At 41.1% G+C, this 7,790-nt stretch overlaps 1 long non-coding RNA gene across 1 annotated transcript; it reads right to left on the bottom strand.

Annotated features, from left to right (window-relative positions):
* Nucleotides 1-658: 658 nt before the first annotated feature.
* On the bottom strand, nucleotides 659-1,557 carry LOC148852279 (uncharacterized). Its single transcript, XR_016099754.1, has 2 exons — nucleotides 1,303-1,557; nucleotides 659-1,035 (listed from the first exon to the last, which is right to left on the bottom strand). It is a non-coding gene; the product is annotated as an uncharacterized LOC148852279 (long non-coding RNA).
* Between the last annotated feature and the right edge of the window lie 6,233 nt (nucleotides 1,558-7,790).

Raw genomic sequence — 7,790 nt, forward strand, 5'->3', positions numbered from 1 at the left:
CCAGCTTGCCACCAGGCAGCTCGGTACTCTGGTCAACTCGGCACCTAACCTGCCTAGCTCGGCCCAATCAGCTCGTCACCTAACCTACCTAGCTCGGCCCAGTCAGTTCGGCAGCTAACCTGCCAAGCTCGGCCCAATTAACTCGGCACCTTATCTGCCCCCTGCTCTGACCAAATGACGAGGTACTTTGCACAAAAAATTATACATCACCAAAAATTGATTGATCATGATCTATTACTCAAAAATAGAGATGGACTCTTACCATCTTGTGTAGCCCCACTTGGTTTTTATCAAAAAAAAAATCGTAGGAATAGAGCTAATTGACCAAAAATAGCAGAAGCTAAATTACTTAAGCTTGGACTTGTAATGGCTATTGTTATATGATTGTCATCAACTTCCGGTCTTGGGTACCACTCCGACTTGACCCAAAAATAGAGAACAAATGAAGCATTGTTGTCTTCTTTACCTAAAACAGAGTGATGAATCGAGTTAAACCTTCCCTAGTCATTTCTTCCTATGGGGTGGAGCCCCTCTTAAACCTTTTCACCCCATTAAATCTTATAGGATCGCTACCTCCAATGAAGCGAAGACCCCACTTTTTTTTTCCTGTTAAAATCAGAGGGAAAGCAATCACTTGGTTGTAGGTTGTAGAGCTTAATGGCAGTGAAAGAAAACGTCCGTATAGTAGTGTTAGGTAGCGTTCGTGAAGGGTTAATATGATCCCTTGAACAAAGTGTAAAACAGTAAGTAATGAACATACCTAGTTGAACATAGAAACCAAGTTACTATATTAGAAAATCCTTAGTCTGCTCTCTGTTCTCTACTGATGAATGAACAGAAGCTTGAAAAGCTACTCTCTGTTCTCTATTCATGAATGGATATAAGCATGTAGAAACCTCAGCTTGCTCTTTGTGGCGGAAGAAACATCCTCGAAAACAACCCAAGCTTGCCCTTTGTGTTTCAGAGTCTTGAATGCTAAAACCTCCAGTATCTTCCCGAATTGAGAGAAAACCGCCAATAGAGATTTCTTCAGCTCTGAAATTTAAACAGTTTGTGCGAATTTAGATGATGCAAGAAAAGTGGGGCAAGAGCAGGGGGTTGGATAGAAATTTCATGTTAGCTAAAACTTCCTTGTATGGTGAAAGCTTCAGAGAAAATAAAAATAATAAAGTTTATCATGATCAATTACATATTTACAGAGTAAAGGGGAAAGGAAAACTGTCCCTGTCTGCGTGTGTGATTTCGAGTGTGAGTGTGTGAAACAGAGAAGGAGAGGGAGGAAGTAATGGGGCGAACAATCACCTTCGAGTTTGATTTTTTCGTTGAGATTGTTGATGTAGATGGTCATGTTAGGAGGAATCTCGCTTGTGCTCATCTCTGCAATTTATCTATTAATCTAGGACTTTGTTTTAGTGTCTCTTCTTGTCTCCACCTATTTCCGCCAAAATTCTGGAATCCGAGAAATCAGAGGCTAATGTGAGAACCTGAAAGACAGAATTTCGAAGGGACTACGAACGGAGGGACGGAACTCAAGCCAGTATTAGGGTTGCGAGTTGCGAGTCGTTAGGGTGCAAAACGATATCCGACCCTATTCGGTCGAATTCGGATCGATAATAGGATCCGATCAGATATATATTATATATTTATAAGTATAAATTTATAATACATTTGTTATATTATATTTTTTATATTTTTTATATTATATTTTTATAAATTTGTTATATTATTTGTTTTTTATAAAAATATGTATATATGATGAAAATAGTTAAAAATATTTGCATTTTTTGTTTTTATTTTATTTAAATTAGTGTACACTATTTTGTTTTTCTTTTAAGAATTTATTATTTTTTAAAGAAAACCAATCGGATTGAAACCGCCTTACTAATAGGATTCAAATTTAAATCAATTCATATCAGATCCGATTGGATATTTGGATCGGGTCTGACATGAACAATGTCGAATTGAATTCGGTATATCCAGATTTGAATCCTATCCGATCTGTTTGCATTCCTAGCGAGTTGCGACAAATGTAATATTGAACCAATAAACTTGTGACAACCGGTTTCAAGCAAGCAAGCCCGAAAGGAGGATGGGTTCAGGGTCATGGGTGACCCTGCTTGAGAGCTGAGAAATGAGAATCTTGCCTCGCGAGTTAAGAGCTTGAGAATAGGGGTGCAAATTGGGCGGACTGGGTTGGGTTTTAGTCAACCCAAGTTACACCCCTAGTTGAGATTTGTAGCCTGAGCCCAGGTTGAAAACTTAAAAAGTCCAAGCTTTTGGGCCCAAGTCTAACCCATGAAAAATTGAAGGCCGGGTTGGTCCTGCCCAAGTTACACCCTTAGTTGAGATTTGTAGACCTGATAAAAGTGTCGGTCAAAAAGTGGGTTAGGGGCCTACCTAATGGCCCGGCCATAGGAAGTGGCTTAACCCAGCCCGAATAAAAAAATAATTTGGGTTGAATCAATTTTTTATTCGGGTTGAATCAGGTGGAGTCACGGGTCATCTATTTTCAAAATAGTGTTGACGTAAATGGTTGAACCATTCAAATAGTTTGAACCTGATGATTAAACTCACATTTTTTATAACAAATTGTTGACTTGATCACTTGATCAATAATCTTAATTTGGGCAGTTGAACCATTGACCTATTTGATTCATGGGTCAAGCCTAACTTAAAATATTTAGAATTAGGGAATAGCCTTGGCCGGCCCAACCCAAAACTCGACTGACCCAAATGACCTGAAAAATGCCTTGACCCCGGCGGAACTTGATTATCAGGTCTAGACTCTAGAGACTTTGAGAGCAAAGACAACTTGCTGCTCCCAAGCTTAAGTGGCAAAAAAAGCTTAATTCACTGAACCTAACTTAGGTCGAGTGAAGTGAAAGCCCACTAGTAGCCCAGCTGAGGTCTCCAACAACTGAACGAACAGGTGGACATCCAAATTCATTATGTGATGCTGGTTGATTGATTATAAGTTTTTCTGGTATTATGTCAGAACTTCCAAACCTGGTTCATTTACATAAAGTCATAACTCATATAACTGACTGGTAAGGGCTTTTGCGTTGATTGAGAAGCTTTGAAGAAGAAATGACTTTTGGGATCATGTAAATCTATTTTGGCTTTCCGGTGTTGTACTAAACATGATTTAAAAGCGTTCCGCATTTTCAACTCATGCATGCAGTGCCAGAAGCCGTTGCATAAATCTATTTCATTCGGAAGATTCCTGCTGGACCAGAGTCACGAAGACCTCCATTTTAGGTTGGTTTGTTGCTACAACTGAACCATCCAAAAGATGCTTGGAGGAAGTTGTTTTTGTTCGCAAGCCCAATTGAATAAGTTGTAAGCTCCAAGGATAAGTTATTAAATGACCGAATTGTCCTTCCATCAAGTCCATCTTAAATTTTAGGGTAAAATGCAAAAACCTCCCATGAAGTTTCTGACAATCATAAAAACCTCCCATTTAGTTTTATTTTAACAAAAAAACCTCCCCAAAATTTTTAAAGAATTTGAAAAAACCTCCCTTCCGTACGGAAAAACGTTAAACCAGTGCATCAATTTTTTTTAAAATATCCATTTTACCCTTTTGTAAGTTAATATACTTTTATTGAAATACCACCATTTAAAAATCGACCAAAAAACTCCCTTTGACATTTTTATCCTTTTCTAATCCCTGAACTCAATCGTACGAGGAATGCAACTCTTTGATCTTTCATCCAAACTCTATCGGTTCCAGAAAAAGTAGTTCTAAAAAGCCTGTCATTTTATTCCTCCTCTTTCAATGTCCCTTCACTCCATTGACTCAAGAAGAGGCAGTCGTTGACTCTTTCACCGTTGAAGTTTACTCCGGTCAAGTAAAGAAGCAACATTCGATGCTTGGGACAATGGGGTTTCCTTGAACTCCATTGACCTCCCTAACAACTTTCTTCAAGACGAGTTTTCAAATTTCATCACAAACATGTCAAGGTTACAGAAGATTAAGCTCGCATACAACCAGTTTAGGTCGAACATTCTAGAGATTGCATTACCATATGCGCTTTCCTCTATTGATCTCCACTCAAATCAACTCTATGGGCCACTATCAACGCTTTTAAACACTAACAAAATCAAATTTCTGGAGCTTGTAAACAATCAAATCACAAGTAAGATTCCAGAGTTTAGTGGAGGTTTGGGTTTGAAACTGTTGAACTTGGCAAACAACAAAATTTCAGGTCTACAACTATGCATATCGATAAGCATCATGGGGACATCCTTATTACCTTCTTCACTACAAATCAACAGAAATCCAACTCCCATCATTAAGAAGCATCCTCAAGCCCAGTACTTGATTAGTGCTAGTAACAATTTAGGGACATTAGAAACAAATCCGCATTGAATCAAAATACTACACAGACTTCCTCACAGAAACCGAGAAACAACAGATGAAGATGCGCAGAAACAAATCGCAAGGCTTAACAAATAGACATTATGATAGCCCAAAAATCTCAGACGAACAGAACAATTAAATAATAGATGAACTACTGATTGAAAAGACGAACCATAGCATCTAGTGAAAGCGCTTCCATCCTTGGCACGTTTCATAGTACTTTTCGCCACTTCGACCCTCTTTATTGCTCTTAGAGTAGACTTCGATGAAGCTCCTGCCATGTTTTGTTCAATCAAGAGACCAAGCTAGCGAGATAGAGAGAGAGAGACGGATTCAATGGTGAAAGAATCAACAGTTGCCTCTTCTTGAGTTGATGGAGTTTGAAGAGACATTGAAAGAGGAGGAAGAAAATGACAAGGATTACTCTTTTCTTGAATTGATAGAGTTTGGATGAAGGATCAAAGAGTTGCATTCCTCGTACAGTTGAGTTTTGGTGGCTTTTCAAATGGAGGTATTTCAATAAAAGTATATAAACTAACTTACAAAAGGGTAAAATGGCCATTTCAAAAAAAAATGATGCACCGGTTTAACATTTTCTGTTTGGGTTAGTGATGGAAGGGAGGTTTTTGTCAAATTCTTTAAAAGTCTAGGGGAGGTTTTTGTATTTTACCCTAAATTTTATTGAGTTATGATTTTAGATGGTTTTCTGAAAGACAAATGAAACATTTTACTTTACTGCAAGGTTCAAAGTATCAACACGTATCGGTTGGTATCGGCTAATATGTATCATTCTGGGACCCCTCCGATACGCCCCTATAGTGGGTGACTAGAATATCCGCTCAAATGTGACTCCAACTTTCTTGAATGGAAAAGGCAAGGAGTTTGTATCACGTTTAGATAGTTGATAAAGAAAATTAAATAACACTTGAAGGACATTTGTGTTTTTTTTAAATGTCACTTAATGACTGATTAACCACTATTTAACGATAGGTACTGGATTGTCACATTTTAAAAGTTTGGGTATTGAATTATCGCATTTTAAAATTGAAGTACCAAAGTGGCACTAGGCCCGAAAATCGGAAAATTTCCCTTATTTGTTGGATCCACACCGCTTCCTCCTCTTGAGTCTTGAGAGACTCCATTCAGTTTTGCCGGTTTCTCAAGGTTGTCGCTACCAACACACTCTATCCTCCACTCTGACTCTCTCAATTTGGTTTATCTCTTGGTTCCTACTAAAAATTGTGGACCCCAGTGGCATTCATTGGATCATGGTTTCCAAAACCGGATTTTCTATAAAATTGTAGACCCCAGTTAACCACTTGGTTCCTACAGAAAAATGGAGAACCGGTCAGGTGGCCGGTTCTGGTTATCCCCAAAACTGGATTTTCCATACAAACCATTGATTTTGGTCAGCAAACTGTTTTCCCAAGTGGTTAACTGTTCGAACCATTCGAACGGTTTTGACCAGTTTTTATTTTTTTTAAACTTTTTTTTTGTCATAACGGGCCAACCACCCCTGACTAGTTCAGTCTCTGGGTTGATTTTAAAAACCATGCATTGGATGGTCCACCAATTATTCAAAATAATGATATATATTATATGGTTCCAATTGTTCATCAATGTAGGTGCATGTGATCTGATGAGGGCAGATTTGGCCCTCCAATGACATCGTGACACGTGTTATCTCAGAACAACTAGGTGACACCCAGAACCACTTAGGCAATAGCTTACCCAAGATGATGGTGTCTTGACTTGGCGACCTGGCACAGGCGCTGACCTGGCGACCTGGCACAGGTGCCGACCTGGTGACCTGGCACAGGTGCCGACTTGGCAACCTGGCACTGACACCGACCTGGCGACTAGCCTTTATGCCAAACTAGCGACCTCGACCACAACTCAAGTCAGCTAGAAGCACCTTGTCTAGGGCTGACCTGCAACACCTCGTCACTAGCCGAAGTGACCTCAACGCAAGGAGTGACCTCCCTCGAGGGTGTGCCATCCTGACTGAGGTCCAGGTGGTGACCTACGAGAGGTGCTTGCCAACAAATTCAGCACGCATATCCCAACACTCCCACGATCCTTAGAAGTTGGCCCATGCATCGAACATTCCGGAGGGTGGTCAACATGCATGGCGGTTGCCTCTGGGAATCTCAAACCACTTAGACGACCTCACAGAAATCTCAGACATGGTGCGTGAATCCCACGCCAAACAATGCCTATATAAAGGCACCAACCCCAATGACATGGAGGGGGGGGGGCAAGTAAGCATATTGTATCTCTCATACTTTGTGATTTTTAGCTCGGAGTCTACTATGAGAGTACTGACTTAAGCATCGGATCGACCTTTCCGGGTTAGCCAACCCATGTCCTCTGACATTGATTCCTTGTAGGTATCTAAAGAACGACGAAGCTCAACAATCAATCCAGCTCGCCACTAGGCAGCTCGGTCCTCTGGTCAGCTCAACACTTTGGTCAGCTCGGCACCTAATAGGCAGCTCGACACCTAATAGGCAGCTCGGCACTCTAGTCAGCTCGGCACCTAATAGGCAGCTTGGCACTCTAGTCAACTCGTCACCTAATCTGCCTAGCTCGGCCCAGTCAGTTCGGCACCTAACCTGCCCAGCTCGACCCAGTTAACTCGACACCAAATCTGCCCCCAGCTTAGACCAAATGACGAGGTACTTAGCACAAAAAATAGATACATCACCAAAAATTGATTCATAAATTGGCATCGTCTGTGCGAAACACTACAAAATGCTAAGTTCTCATCCTCTGAAAGGCCAAGTCCTCTTCTTCCAGAAAGCTAAGTTCTCACGTTTTAGAAACTAAAAGATGTCACTTTCTAGTTTTCATTTTTATGAACTCAAAGACTATGCAAGAAGTTGATGGCCAACAGACTAAACAACTTTGCCGATTTTATTTCAACTCGGATAAAGCCTCATCAGTCATCTTCACGAGGTACCCTCTACAAGACAAGCTCTTCGTGGCTTCCACGGGAGTAGGCGGCCAACAGACTGCATGGATGCCCTTGCCGGTCAAGCCTTCCAAGGCTCCTGTGCGAGCTGGTAACCTAAAGTCAGTAGTGCTGCCCCCGTAGGTCGAGCTCCTAGTAGCTTCTTGTAGGAGTGGGTAACCAACGTTACTAACGAGGCTGATGCAGCGTAGCCGTAGCTCTAAGATGTCGAGCTTATAAAAGACCTCGACACCACATAGGACGTAGTCACCTCTTCGGCATGGGCAAAATCAAAGATCAAGGAGAGTGGACTACGTGTCGCTCCCAGAGCCTAAGGGCTAAAGTGCCGAATTGGCAAAGACTTCAGCACCACATAAGACCCAGTTGCCTCTTCGGCATGGGCAAAGTTAAGGGTAAGGAAAGTGGATTGTGAGTCGCTCCCAGAGCCTAAGAATTGAACCGACGCTTACGAGC

Source organism: Nelumbo lutea, chromosome 5 (assembly GCF_056320005.1).
Source record: "Nelumbo lutea isolate HS-2025 chromosome 5, American lotus-T2T, whole genome shotgun sequence".
Lineage (NCBI taxonomy): Eukaryota > Viridiplantae > Streptophyta > Magnoliopsida > Proteales > Nelumbonaceae > Nelumbo > Nelumbo lutea.